This window comes from Cyprinus carpio, chromosome B21 (genome assembly GCF_018340385.1).
Source record: "Cyprinus carpio isolate SPL01 chromosome B21, ASM1834038v1, whole genome shotgun sequence".
NCBI classification, from domain to species: Eukaryota; Metazoa; Chordata; class Actinopteri; order Cypriniformes; family Cyprinidae; genus Cyprinus; species Cyprinus carpio.
In genome coordinates, this window is record NC_056617.1 from 3,623,777 (window position 1) to 3,636,884 (window position 13,108).

The following is a 13,108-nucleotide window of genomic DNA, read 5'->3' on the forward strand; positions in this document are numbered from 1 at the left end:
GGAATGCTGCGTGAGTGTTTTTTGGAAATGTTTTGAGGGACGTATCAGTAGAATGCTGTTTAACGCTCACCGTCCAGACACACGGCCATCTGCTCATCCAGACATGATCTAGAACCGACTGGATCCACATTCTCACCAATCTAGAACCAGTCCAGTTAAAAACTGCTTTTATTTTAATTCACTAATGCAATAAAGAACTCCTGAAGGACGGTAAAGCCTCGAAGTTAATTGACAATGGAGTTCGCAATCCATTATACTTCTGTAATTTGACATATGTCCCAGTTAAACTTAATTAATGATTTAATCCACATGGTTAATCCATGATGTAGAAACCTGAAAAAAAAATTATTCAGCTGTTTTCAACATAATAATAATAATAAATGTTTTTTGAGCAGCAAATCAGACTATTAGAATGATTTCTTATGGATCATGTAACTGGAGTAATGATGCTAAAAATTTAGCTTTGAAATATATATATATATATATTTATTTATTTTATTTTTTTTATATTAAAATCTATATAAATTCAATGTGTGTGTGTGTGTGTGTGTGTGTGTGTATGTGCGTGTCTATATACTCATTTCAGAGGTGGAGCAAGTTGATGAAAGATTAAGAAAGTAAACATAGTCAAATCTGATTTCATACTGAATTTAAGACCGATTTGAAGCTTAAAATCCTTTTGTGTGCTTGTCTGTGTCTCAAACCCTATGAGTTGTGTTAGTCATCACTGTCATGTTGGAACATTTGATGGTTTGAAAACACCTGTGATGCCCAATCGCAGTGTAGGTCAGCAGCTCGGTGGGGTTTGAGACACATGCGGCCTGCATGGGACAGTTATTGTGGAAATCCAAGAGCAGCACTGCGGTGTGTGTGTGTTTGTGTTCCTGGTTATTAAAGAAACATTAGCAATAAAATATTGATGCCGGAATGAGAGAATTGGAAAATAGCATTTTACAGATCAGGAACTCTCTCTCTCTCTCTCTCTCTCTCTCTCTCTCTCTCTCTCTCTCTCTCTCTCTCTCTCTCTCTCTCTACCACACACACACACACACACACACGTTTAATAAGCATTCTAAATGAGAACATACCTTAGACATCTGTATTTTTATGTAAAAATAATTATACTTAATTTTACATAAAGCAAATCTTACTCATTATGGATTAACCATAATCAAAATTATAAGAAGAAAATATTTTAGAATAATATTTTTTCAGAATAATCATTTTAGAATAGAATTAGAATTTTAGAATGCATTTTTAGAATAAACGTAGCTGAACTGAGGAGGATGTTTTTAAAAGGGTCTCGAACTGATTTTTTTATATATGTATTTCATAATGGTCAGTTTAGTCCACTTCTAATGTTGATGATTGTTTTCTGTTTTTACATAATTTAGAACTTTTCTACACTGTTTTTGAGCATCTGGTCTTCAAACTCTCTATTTAAAGGAGCGTGTCTCCTTTAAGACATGTACATGCCCCCCTGCTGTGACTGGGTTACATGAGTATTTTACATGTAGAACTGTTGAAATGTGAATGTACAGTAGGCCTATGTTTTTCTAGTGCAACGACCACTAATATGTCATTGTATGTGATATGTCAATAACTATATTGACAGCTAGCTGTTGAAATGGGTACTGCAGTCCAAATTCAAAATACTGGAGAAGGCTGTTTCACCCGCTCCCTCTTTCTCAGACACTCCGTGGGTTGCCAGATTGAGGACACGCAACAGGAATGAGTGCAACTGACACTGGGAATGGTAAATTGATGAGCTGATTTATCCACGTTTTTATATCTCTCTGGTCATAGAGCTTTTTAGATGGATGCCGAGGCATTTTGCAATCTCTGATCCAGTTGGTTTACTAGCTTCCATGGCTGGAACATGCTGTGTTTTCTAACAACTGGCAACCAGGGGGTGTTGAATACTATTGAGAAAATGAGCGGTGGGCGGAGTCACACAGACCAAAACAAAAACAGACATTCTGACACAGAACACACATTTCAAAATAGAACAACTGGCTATAGCATTGTTTTTCAAAGAAACAAGTATGTGAACATGTGTTTTTAGTATCTGCTAACATATGGTGATTTTATGCAATAGTACATGCAGTCAAAAAATTACAGCACCTTTAAGTTCTGTTGGCTTTCCCATATTTGTATCAGACTCTTTTATTGTGAAAGATCAAGGAGAATGTTGATGAAGCCCCGGTCTGTTCCTCAGAAGTGGAGTGTGATATGATGGTGTTTGTGGCGTGAGGTTTATTGATCGTTGTTTGTCATGATGTGTGTCGACTGCTGTCCTGTCTGTGGCAGAAATGTTCATTTGGTTAATCCATTTGAGTCTCTGCTGTGTGTGTGTGTGTGTGTTAATGCTAACAAGCCAGTCAAATCAATAACTGCTTAATCAGCCGTTCACGCTGGAGCTCAGATCAGGAGGTCGTGAGAAAGTGCAGGTCTGACCCTCATGCACACAGCTGTCTCTCTCTCACACACACACACACACACACACAGTCTATCCATCGTTTAAACTGGAATATATATACTGGAATGTATTTCTCTCAGCTTTTGGAATTTACTGCTATCTTGGGGTGTTGTTATATGGCTTGTAGTTGGTCTTAATCACTTTTTCTTGTAAAATAATGTGAGCTTTTTCTTTAGGAATGCCACAATGTTAAAAAATGAACCTCTGACTTGATCTGACAGTATTCTGATGGAAAAGAAAATGTAATCTCGGAAAAAGAAACTAAGTGCATTATTAAAAAAATGCTAAAGATCAGACGCCCTAGGCTGCACTGAATATGAGTGTGTGTGTGTGTGTGTGTGTGTGTGTGTGTGTGTTGAGTGTGATCGAGGCAATGCATCAGTCTGCATTAAGTACTAATCTGTTTCCTGTCAGCAGTCCTGTACGTCACACCAGAGACTGCATTGGGGAAGTACAGTATGTGTGTGTGTGTGTGTGATATGTTAATGTGCTGCACTGCTGATAGTAACCATATAGACTCCATAGAGCAGAGACAGAGGGAATGTTTGGATCAGCATAATAATACCCATACTATTTCTGTAATATGTAGTATGAATATTGCAAGTATGCAGATTTTATGTAGTTTATTTTTAACCATTTTAAATATGTCTTTATATTATGTATATAAAATATATCTTATCTGTGTAGGCAGATTGAATAATAAAATAATTAATAAAACATAATAAAATGAAAACATAAAATAACTAAATAAACTATTTGAAATGTGTATTCATATTTTTTTTAATTAAGCTGTTATTAATTTAATTTTCATGAATTTATTTTTTCCTATTAATTGTCATTTTATCAAAAAAAAATATTTTTAATTGGTAATTTTAATAATTTCTTATTTAGTTAATTGTTTATAAATCCTTATTTTAAAACTTACCCTTAGTTGTTTAAATATAGACTTTTAGATTAAAGAAAAACTTTAAAATGGTTTCATAAAAGAAGCTGCTAAATGTTTTTACCATATGTATTATTTTATTATTCCATCTACTTAATATTTTGGTCAGTTTTAAAATTCCTGTTATTATAATTTATCCATTTTAAATGATTGAATTGATAATTATAATTTTGTTTTCATTTGAAGTCTATGTATGCAGTAAGTAGTACACTAGTATTCAGTGCACTAAAATACGAGCAGTACACTAGAGCGAGCGTGTTTAAAGCTCACACCTCACAGCAGCACATGCATACAAACGAGCACTGGCCCATTAAACATTCCTTTTGATTGGGTTCGAGCTGCATCGATTTAAAATAGTAGCGCACATGCAAGACTTCACACACACACACACACACACACACACACACACACACACACGCACACACACGAGGCTAAAGACAATTCAGTTACTGCCCCTGATGGAAGAGTATTATATTCATAACTAGCTCTGTATTAGTTGTGTTGACTTCAGGGAGTTTTAAAATGAATTACAGTCTTTGTGTTTGTTGTTCTGGATGAGCTTAACGAATGTTGTTTTCTTCTTTAAATGAGTTTTCCTCTGATATTTCTAAGTGGGGTTTGGGATAATGGCCACTGTGTGTGTGTGTGTGTGTGTGTGTGTGTGTGCATGCAGTTTTTACAGTGAAGAAACATTTCTTGGAGCACTTTTGGAAAGCCATGATAATGAATTTAACCTTGAATCAATGTTACATCAGTCAGCTCTTGTGTTTGTCATTCACGCCGCTGGAGTATCCAGCATCAAGGGGAAACTCTCTCTCTCTCTCTCTCTCTCTCTCTCTCTCTCTCTTTCTCTCTCTCTCTCCCTCTCTCTCTCCTCATTAAGGCGTATGGATCAAAGTGCAGGCCTGTCCTCATCCCCTGTGTGTCTCTGATGTAGCCGTTCTCTGGACGCGATCCCTGGCTCACTCACTGGAACCAACATACAGCAAAATCCCACTGACATTTGTCCTTTTGATTTTCAGTTCATTTTTTGAAATAAATTACATTATATAGATTTTATACTTGGACAGTCATAAATTTTTTTTGATAAATGCTTTTAATCTTTTAATTTGCAATAAACAAACATTATTTATATATTTTATAATGTAATTTTAATTGCATTTATCTTAATTGTTTAAAAACTGATTTTTGTATTAAGGAAAAACGTTTGGCCGAAGGATAAATGATTGATAAATAATTTATATTTTCTAATTTCTATCTAACAAACATTGAAAAAAGTATCACAGGGTCCAAAAAAATATTGAGAAGCACAGTTATTTCCAACAGTGATAATAAATCAGCATACAATGATTTCTGAAGGGTCATGTGACCCTGATAACTGGAGTAGTGATGCTGAAAATTCAGCTTTACATCACAGGAATATATATATATATATATATATATATATATATATATATATATATATATATATATATATATATATATATATATATATATAGATAGATAGATAGATAGATAGATAGATAGATAGATAGATAGATAGATAGATAGATAGATAGATAGATAGATTTTATTTTATTTTATTTTATTTTATTTTATTTTATTTTATTTTATTTTTTGAATAAATCCAAAAATCTTAGTGTGATCACAAACTGTCTATAAAACTATAAATAAATAAAAAAATAAAAATCTTTTAGAAGTGACTTATTTACATTTTTAGTTTTTTAAACTGTTATTTTATTAAACTGATTTTAAACTGTTATTTTATTACATTCTTTTATTAAGATCTAGTTTATCTTTATTGTTTACATTTAAATTTTTTTGAGGAAAAAACAAAGTAGTTTAGTTACATTTTTTATTATTATTAATCTAATAATTGATTCTTTCATTTTGTGCAAAATGTATGGAACAAACACTACACTAGTAGTTATTATTATTATTATTATTTGACTGGACAATCTAAAGAGATTTTAACACAAAAATGAAAGTGAAATTGACGTGACATACAGCCAAGTATGGTGACCCATACTCAGAGTTCGTGCTCTGCATTTAACCCATCCAAAGTGCACACACACACAGCAGTGGACACACACACACCGTGAACATACACCTGGAGCAGTGGGCAGCCATTTATGCTGCGGCGCCCAGGGAGCAGTTAGGGGTTCGGTGTCTTGCACAACCTTAGGAAACTCTCTAACCATTAGGCCACGACTTCCCCTAATAGTTTACAAATACCAAAATAACTGTATTTTCATTCCAAGATGATAAATGCCACTTGCTACATTAAATATGTCATGTGTCAACAATGTATCACACTACTGTTTGAAACATAAACTGTGCAGTGAGCAGTACCATAGTTTTCATTCCAAACAAAGTTTTATGTTTTATAAAATGAATTACTCTCATCAGGAGTGTGTGTATGTGTGTGTGTGTTATACTGATGTTTTCTTTACATTTTAATGGCTCTTATAAAGATCTTAAATGTTCCTTGAAAGATCTGTGTGTGTGTGTGTGTGTGTGTGTGTGTGTGTGTGTGTGTGTGTGTGTGTGTGTGTGTGTGTGTGTGTGTGTGTGTGTGAGGTAAATGTGTCATCCAGCACAGCAGGTCCAACACCTTGATATTTGCCTGTCCTCCAGCCAAACCTCAACCCAAATACACCCATAAAAACACACTTTCTTCTCTCTCGGCCTGTCCTGCACCCCTGGGGTTTCTCTGTACTCGTTTTGTTTTCCTCAAAATGTCATCCCTTTATCCTCTTCACTCTTGCCATTCTGTCCATTTTGCCTCTGCAGTACTTTCATCTTTTATTTTGATTTTATTCAAGCTTAATGTCATATTCTTACCATCATATATATCAGCTGGCACATGAATGAAACCCACACACACGAATGATGCGCCAGTGAGGTCAAGAACATCCCGATCTATAGATGAAAGGACACTTTCTACAGATGGGTACAAAATAAACTTTAAAAAGTAAAACAAAAAATACAAGATATATATTTTTCAATAATGAATTCATTTTCAATAAAGTGTCAGTGAAAAAGAGGTATAACAAGCTTAATTTGCTATTTACTTTATATAACATTTACGATTTTTGCAACCCAGTTACAAAATGTCATGCACATCTAAATGCAGTTTTTTTTATTTGGTTGTTTATTTTTTACCAATGAGCAAACTATATATATATATATATATATATATATATATATATATATATATATATATATATATATATATATATATACAGTACAGGTCAAAAGTTTGGAAACATTACTATTTTTAATGTTTTTGAAAGAAGTTTCTTCTGCTCATCAAGCCTGCATTTATTTGATCAAAAATACAGAAATAAAAAATGTAATATTGTGAAATATTATTACAATTTAAAATAATTGTTTTTAAATTTATTATACTTTAAATTATCATTTATTTCTGTGATGCAAAGCTGAATTTGTAGAAATCATTCTAATATGATGATTCATTATCAAAGTTGGAAACAGTTCTGCTGCTTAATATTTTTTCAGAACATGTGATACTTTTTAAGGATACTTTGATGAATAAAAAAAGTAAAAAAAAAAAGAAGCTATGTTTTTAAAATATAAATATTTTGTAATAACAATATACACTACTGGTCAGTAATTTGGGGTCAGTAATTTTTTTTCTTTCTTTTTTTTAAATAAAATCAATACTTTTATTCAGCAAGAATGTGTTAAATTGATAAAAAGTGATAGTAAAGAAAATATATTATTAGAATATATATTATTAGAATTTTTTTTATTTTGAATAAATGCAGTTCTTTTTAAATTTTTTTTATTCATCAAATATATTAGACAGCAGAACTGTTTCCAACACTCATAATAAATCAGAATATTAGAATGATTTCTAAATGATCATGTGATAGACTGGATGTTACATGTGTTATATATATATGCAGCATGGTTAAAAAATGCTAAATGCAGGTTTTTTCCCCAATATGTTATATTTATTACACACACACACACACACACACACACTAAATTTCTCAAGATATTTTAAAGTTGGTTTTCAGTTAATTTTTCACTATTTAATAAGCAAATCTATATGTTTCTAAACTATAATGTGTGTAAAAATTGAGAAAATAAAATAAGGTAATTTACTTGTATCTCTATTTGACTGCAGAGCTCTGTGTTGAAATCGAGTGTGTAAGCAGTTTGCTGTGTGGAGTGAGAGTCTCCTCTTGACCTTATCTGTGTGTGTTGTGTACATATGTATTTGTGTCACACTTGACGGATCGTTCTATTTCTTGCTCAAGATATTGAGCAGGTTAGGAGGATGACCTTTGACCTTTCTCACTCTCTCTGCTTGTGTATTTGAGGACATGTGTGAGCATCAGTCAATATGTCCTCATGCCGGAGGTCGAAAGACAGCACATTCCTCCATCTGAAGTATTTTCATCTGTCTCTATCTGTATGATTCTCACACGTTTTGATATTTGTAAGCCCATCTCTACCCTTCACGCTGACAGTCAGGCGGATCAAACGATCCCTGCTGCACTGCTCTGATCTCCCACAGACCCGAGCAAATGCTCCAGCTGAGATATCCAAACTCCCCGCATGGACACACATACTGACAGACTCCACAATGCTTTTGACTCTCTGCCGTTCAGCTCAAAGTGCTATAATCACTAAACAGAACAACTAAAGGCTTCAAACTGGTATTTATGTCATTTAAGGAGAGAAGTTCTCTCTGTTAAAAGGAACATTGAAGTTTATATATAAAAAAGAGAACACACAATTATCTTGTTAACATTTGCTGTTGATTAAGTGTTTCCTTCAGTCAGAACAAAAGATGAGAGAATGAGAGAAATAATAAAAATGAATGAATGCAATTAATTCGAGCGCGCCATCTAGCGGTGAACGATGATATTACAGCGGCACAAAATCGCCTTATTAGTGTCTCTCCGCTAATAAACATCTTCGCCTCAAGAAATTAACCAGTTGACTCTCTAATTTACTATAGGTCTGTTTATTTACTGTATATGACAAGGAGACATATCACTGACTTTAATAGAAATGAATGAGTTTGTAGCATTTGCTAGGAATTTTAAATAAAAAACTGTCTTGACAGCTATTCACGGTTTTGATGATTAAACCTGTGCCTACTTCTTCGCAGAATTAAAACATTTATTTTGAATAATATTGTGATTTCATAACTTAGCCACTGGATGGCACCAGATCGCCACACTTCAGATTCTTCAGTGAGTTTTCAGTACACTAGAAAGTGCTCTACACGTAATATTCTGTGATGTTTTATTCATTTAATGGGAAAAACAAACCAGATAAAAAGTTACTTGATAGTAACATACTGTATCCTTAAAAGTAATAGTTATCAGCATATTATGAGTATAGATTGTGCAAAAAAAGTGAAAAAATAGTTTATTTCAGTATGTGTGTATTATTAAATTAGCCAAAATTACGTATAGATCAACAATTTATTGACCATCTTTCTATACTGTATCTGCATCAGCATTTGAAAACCCATATCAGTAAACCACCAGCCAGTAACAATGCAATATATTCGAATCTTTAGTAGCTTTGGTCCCTATCCGCTTTCACTGTAAGGAAAAGAGCAGCGTGAACATTCTGACAAACATCTCATTTTGTGCTCAACGCAACAAAGAAACTAAAAGCTCTCCTGATGACACGAAAGAGAGCGAATAGTGACAGAATACGTGTTTCAGCTCAATTCTTCCTGTCGATCTGAGACCATACAAGCCCTTTTTCATCCCTGTAGCTCGTGATTCCAGTCAGAGAGCGGCGCTGTGTTCGCATCCCAATGGATCCTTAGGACGGGACTCAAACACACACACACACACACACACAAGCACACAAGCACCAGCGTTCACGGTCTGTCTGTCGCCAGCGTGTGCATGTGAACAGATTCTTGCCCTGTTTTTTTTTTTACCCAGGGATCTACGGCCACACGGACCCAGTACGTCAAAATGTGTGGCTGAAGAACACACCTCGGGATTACTGTGGTCTAAATCCCTTATTTTGTCCTTCTGTGACTGTCCAAACTGAGGATTTGCTCCGTCCAGCGCAGCGATCATGTCGGGGAAAATAGAAAGCAAGCACGGTAAGCGCGCACCGGCCCGTAGAGTCTGTAGGCCCGGTTAGATCGCACTTTAACAGCTCTTCACTCTTTAATCAATGCATTTAATGCTCTTTTTAAGTATGCACCAAATGCACGGGTCTCTAATGTTTATTTCGACCCAGAAATAGTGGAATAAATCAGTGTTCGTTAGCACGCGCTAGCGCCCGCTGGGGACCCAGAGCTCGCGCTGGCGCACGGGACATTTAAACGGGATCATCCCGGTGCTGTTCAACCGAGGCAGTTCTGTCCGCCTGTCTGTGTGATTAAAGATGCGTTTATCAACGCTTCCTCACATGCAAACACCACAGCAGCAGCAGTAGAGACTCTCCAGCCTGCTGCTGGTGTCAATCTCATGCTCAGACACAATCATTTTAGATTTCAGAGACAGGAGTAAGTGAAGTTATGAGTTTAATGCAGTGTTGTGCAAAGGCTTATTTAATTTTCATGCATTTTAGTCTTGTTTATTGTGTGATTAGGTTGCAGAGTATGTCTTAGAAATATTTAAAGGGTTCTTTATGTGTGCATTTTATATTCTTACATTAAGATATATGTGAAATTATTCTTAAAAGAGCAGTTGACAAATAACATGCTTTTGAATATTACTTCAATAGTTTAAATTTACATGCACAGCAAAACTGGTGTGCTGTTTTTCAATATTTTATTAACATTTGCTATTCACTTAAATAATCCTGATTGTTTTTATGTAGTAAAATGATTTAATAAAAGCAGCATTTATTACACAAATGTAATTTAAGTAGTAAGTTTAGATGTCATGTATCCAAATGCAAATATGTTTTTTGGTGCGACAGTATTGTCTTTATCATGAGACTTGTGCTGAAGGAGGCATTTGTCATTATTTCGGAGTTCAGTATGTTGAATTTGTCAGTCTTGTTGGCTTTCTTTAGACAGAGTTGGATGCTGTCATGTTGCATGTTAAGTTTAGGAACACAGACTGGAGACTGTGTGTGTGTGTGTGTTGTCTGGTTGTGGTGAGTCTAGTAACGGAAAGCGACAGGAGGTTTCTTTCAGCGGTGGGAAGGAAACTCAATCCCTGATCACCTCACCCTAAACAGCTGTCCTGGACGCCCGGATCGGGTCAGGGTTTAGGGTGAGGCTGCAGGGGAAGCTTTGTTGTTGCTCAGTGGATATTGCTGTAATAAAAAGCTCATTTTCAGTTAATGACTGTTACTAAGAATGAACAATGCAGTGTATCAGTTACTATATCATTACTGAGCAGTGCAGTTATTTAAAATGATTGGTTGCTGATTGGATTGATATTGGAAGCAGATGGTATCATTTCGAAATAATATGGAATTCAAAAATATATATTTATTTATATTTTCATGCATTTATATTTGTCTTTCTTATTGAACATTGTAACACTTTTAGAAATTCTAAATTGAACCGTTATAGACTGATTAATATATAGATTCAAAACCAGTAAAATTCTATAAATATGTAGTATTTTTAATTGAAATGTTTTGCTTTTACTCCACAAAGTGCCTGAAGAAGGGGCTATATAAAATAAAATATTTAGTTTTATTATTATTATTATTATTATTTTAACTATTAGTTTGCGGTCAATGTGATTATGTGATGTTTCTGAAAGAAGTCTTTTCTGCTCACTAAGGCTGCATTTATTTACTCAAAAATACAGGAAAAACAGTAACATTGTGAAATATTATTATAACTTAATATATCTGTTTTCTGTTTGAATATATATTAAATTATAATTTATTCCTGTGATCAAAGCTGAATTTTCAGCATCATTACTCCAGTCTTCAGTGTCTCATGATCCTTCAGAAATCATTCTAATATGCTGATTTCCTGCTCAAGAAACATTTCTGATTATTATCAGTTGTGCTATTTATTATTTTTGTGGAAATGTTTAGGATTCTTTGATGAATAGAAAGTTCAAAAGAACAGCATTTATTTGAAATACAAATCTTTTGTTACATTATAAATGTCTTTGCTGTCACTTTTGAACAATTTAATGCATCTTTCCTGAATAAAATATTTATTTCTTTACAAAAAAAAACTTTAGAAAGGTAGATAAATCTTAACAATAAAAAGTTTTGGTTTAGGTCCGTAACTGTGCATTTTCTTAGTAATCAAGCTGTTTTCTTAGTGAAATGGAAGTGAGAATGTGTATCCCGAGGCGTTACGCACCTGAACATTCCTCTGTGACACACCTGAAAAGCACATTTTAGCAGGGCTGAATGTGTTTGAGCCTTATAAATCATGTAAGGGCGCTTCTTATTTGAGAATGAACCTAATTTGAACAATATATAGACATAATTTGGCTGTTTTATTCAAGTCAGAGAGGTTTTGTGAAGCTGCATTCCTTGCCTGTTTTGTTCGGGTCCACGTTGTGTCCTGTCTTGTAGCGACCTGTAGGAAGTCTACGGGACGGGTATGTGAGCGCTCACCCATGCGCTCGAATACACCCGCTCTGTTTGTTTTGGAGGTGTGTGTGTTTGTCTTTTGAGCGTTCTGCTGGTCAGGCGAATAGATGGACGTTTGGGATAAATCTAAAGCCAGCCGGAATCAAAAAGTGTGGAGTGTGCAGACCGACGCTGTGTGAGCGTATGACGGAATTCTGGGCATCAACATGTTTCTCTGTCGCCGTGGATACGCTGACCTGATGTCATAATGGCACTGTCATTCATGCAGGAATATTAAAACCGGTCATCTGCTTTGAACTAGCCTCCCTCTGTCTGCCTCTCTCTTTCTCTGTGGCGCTCAACAAAACCAGGAAGCTGATTTGAGCTCCCTCAACTTCCTTATGACAGTGAGAAAATTAACGTGTGTGAAATCTTGGGATCATGCGCTCATGTCTTCCCGGGATGGATGATTTTTAAAGGAACGGTTCAGTGAAAATTGTCATTTTCTCACCCTAATGTTGATACAATCTTTCTTATGGAAGCCTGTTTCCACTACAGAATAAATACTTGAAATTTTAATATCTCGGTTGTAAAAAAAATTCTCACAGTTCGGACAATTGTGTGTTATAAAGTGAGAATTGCAAGATATAAACTTGCATTTCTGACTTTTTTCTTCAGAATTGCATGCTATAAACTCTCACAATTGTGAGAAAAAAGTCAGAATTGGGACTTTATATCCTGCAATTCTGACTTTTTCCTCAGATTTGTGAGTTTATATCTCAAAATATTACAAAGTCAAATTATAAGACAAACTCACAATTTACTTTTTTTTCTTGCAGTTGTGAGTTTATATAATTTAATTCTGAAAAAAAGTCAGAATTTAAACTAAGAGACGCCAGTTTTTTTTTTCTGCATAAATTTCTATACTTAAATATTTAAAAAAAGACCATTGTTTCAGCATTTCTCCCTTTAGGTTTCATGGAAGCTTCTGAACATCATGACAAAATACTCCTTTTTTTGCAAGAAATAATTTCTTCAATACTTAAAATAAGTTTTCTGCAGAAGCCATGTCGTGGTTTTAACGTGTCCTGTATATATGAGCAGTTCTGAGGAATCGATTGAGAGATTGTGACATTCTCAAAATAACTCTACTCTAATAATGTGTCATGTAT